Genomic DNA, 2,620 nt, shown 5'->3' with positions numbered 1-2,620 from the left:
TATCCCTTTTCCTCTAATCTTGTGAAGTATACTACCATAATGTCCACCGTCTACAAGACTTGCCCAGGCCCTCTGACACATGTATATCTTAGTGAATATTGACCTGGGGAGTAGCGAGTCTTTGTTGTGCTGCAACTGCTTTACCCAGACAAGTTGGTACCATTGTTTTTTTCTCAACTATTTATGCCTTACATACTGTAATATTTTGCTCAGACCTGGAATTCATTTCTCCTTCCCCTTTCTCTCACCCCCCCTTATTTCTCTTCTTTTAATCTTATGGCTGGGAGCTGGGCCGGTACAAGGGGGGCGGAAGGGGCGGGTGCCCTGGGCGGAACAATTTACTGTAGGAAGGGGGGCACAGGAGAAGTGCTGGCAGTGTGCTGCTAAAATCTTTCTGGGCAACAAGTATACTGCGACTAACTGCCACCGGCTGCGCTACAATACTGCAGATTTGCCTGCAACTAAGTGCCGAGTGTGCTCCTTCACCCGGCACAAGCCTAGGACCCGGCCTTCACTTTCCTGTCAGGTGGAGCACATAACAGACCATCAGTAGGTCCATTCAGCATGGCTGGCCACAACCGCCAAAACAGGGAAGTCGCGGACACTCAGAGCAAGTCGCATCAGACTTTTGGCTCAATTGTTATAAATATGTTTTTGGAGATGTTATATGGATCAAATGAGATGCCTAAAGGGCCTATTTTTTAGAACTTTATAAATAAAGAATTTATATTTGGCCATGTTTTTAGCATTTTATGAATAAAGAATATATATTTTATATATATTTGTATGGTTTATTTGGTATTCTACCACTTCAGCCCCGGAAGGTTTGGATGCTCAATGACCGGGCCATTTTTGCGATATGGCACTGTGCCGCTTTAACAGCTTGCCGACCGGCTCACGCCGATATACGTCGGCAGAAGGGCACATACAGGCATACTAACATACCTGTACGTTGCCCTTTAAGAAACGGTTTGCGGGCGCGACAGGACACTGATCACAGCTCCATGTGATCGGGAGCGGTGATCAGTGTCATGTCACACGTAGCCCCTCCCCCCACAGTTAGAATCACTCCCTAGGACACACTTAACCCCTTCACTGCCCTTTAGTGGTTAACCCCTTCACTGCCAGTCACATTTAGACAGTAATTAATGCATTTTTTTTTTTTTTTCACTCTATCGAAAAGCCAGTGGCGTGCAAAACACACCTCAAAAACTTCCACCCGGTGCCAAAAAAAGTGCCCACACATAGAGAGTGAAACACAAAAACGTGCAATGGGTGTACAGAGTCCTCCACTAGTGAAGGACCTTACCCTGATCCCCCGGGGCGTTAGGCTCCAGACAGGGACTGAGGTACTCAGACAAAGGGTCCATCCGGCCGAAACCAGGCGGATCCCCACAACTGGAAGGACTGCCGAAGCAGACCAACCCAAGTACAGTGGGGCTCTCCCGAAGAGAGACCCCTCAAAGGAGAGGGCGAACCAAGCCAAAAGGCCTATGTCCACCCCCTCCCAAGACTTTCAGAGTAGGCCCGAGGACCCACACCCTACTCGCCACACAGTGACAAACGTGTATACAAGACAACCAAAAAAAAAATACAAAAAAGTGACAAACAGGGATAAAAGAAAGAGTGGGGAAGATAGTGAGATGGGAGAGTGAAAGTGGCCATTGTACTATACAATGGCCGGCCCTCCGGCCAGGCATAAAAATTTCCCCTGGTCCTGGCCAAAAGGCCCGGCCCAAGAAGCAGGTGCGAAAAACGTGTGTTGTGGTGAAGTGACCATGGTGCTATAAAATCAAGTGCTTTCACACCGTGACTATACGGCACCCCTGAACTGCCACTTCAGGGGCACATTCACCACTGGCTTTTCGAAGAAGCCCCGACCCCCCAGCCCAGACCACAGCAGACCCCACCACAGGCAGAAAGGATATGGAGATCACAAAGCCGGAAAGAGTCCTTTATCAGGCTCTGCCGTCGCTCCCATCACTCCCTCCTAATTACATTCGGGAAGTACTGACCACTCCCCCCCGCCTTAAGAGGGAAGTAAGCGTTCTCTCCCGAATAACTGTCCGGAGCTAGATCTGCCCCAATCCAGGCCAGAAGGCCAGGGTCCCGACCCTCCGGTTCAGACCCCGTGGTTCTCCATCCCCATCAGAAGGCTTCCCTTTCGGCTACAAACCGCTCCAGGTCACCTTCACTCCAGCAGGCTTTGCATAGCAACCGCAATCCCGTCTCTATTTCGCCATAGATCAGGGACGGAGGCAAGCGCCACCTCCTGGAAACTGATAAGAACAGATACTACACTTGATCTTAGCCAAAAGGCCGAGAAGCAATTAGCAATAATCACGCCTCAGTTGAACCTCATTGGCTATGATACTGCCACTGCGCAAAGCTCAATCAATGCATTTTTTAATCGCACTGATCGCTGTATAAATGTGAATGGTCCCAAAATGTCGCAGTCATGATAAAAATCGCTGATCGCCGCCATTACTAGTAAAAAAAATATATTAATAAAAATGCCATAAAACTATCCCCTATTTTGTAGACGCTATAACTTTTGCGCAAACCAATCAATAAACACTTATTGCAATTTATTTTACCAAAAACATGTAGAAGAATACGT

At 48.2% G+C, this 2,620-nt stretch overlaps 1 pseudogene; it reads right to left on the bottom strand.

The window, feature by feature from the left end:
- Positions 1 to 2,326: 2,326 nt before the first annotated feature.
- LOC141124490 (U4 spliceosomal RNA) lies at positions 2,327 to 2,391 on the bottom strand (annotated as a pseudogene).
- Positions 2,392 to 2,620: the final 229 nt, after the last annotated feature.

This window comes from Aquarana catesbeiana, linkage group LG01, assembly GCF_042186555.1.
Source record: "Aquarana catesbeiana isolate 2022-GZ linkage group LG01, ASM4218655v1, whole genome shotgun sequence".
NCBI classification, from domain to species: Eukaryota; Metazoa; Chordata; class Amphibia; order Anura; family Ranidae; genus Aquarana; species Aquarana catesbeiana.
The sequence above is the reverse complement of the archived record's forward strand: the minus strand, read 5'-3'. Positions and strand labels throughout refer to the sequence as shown.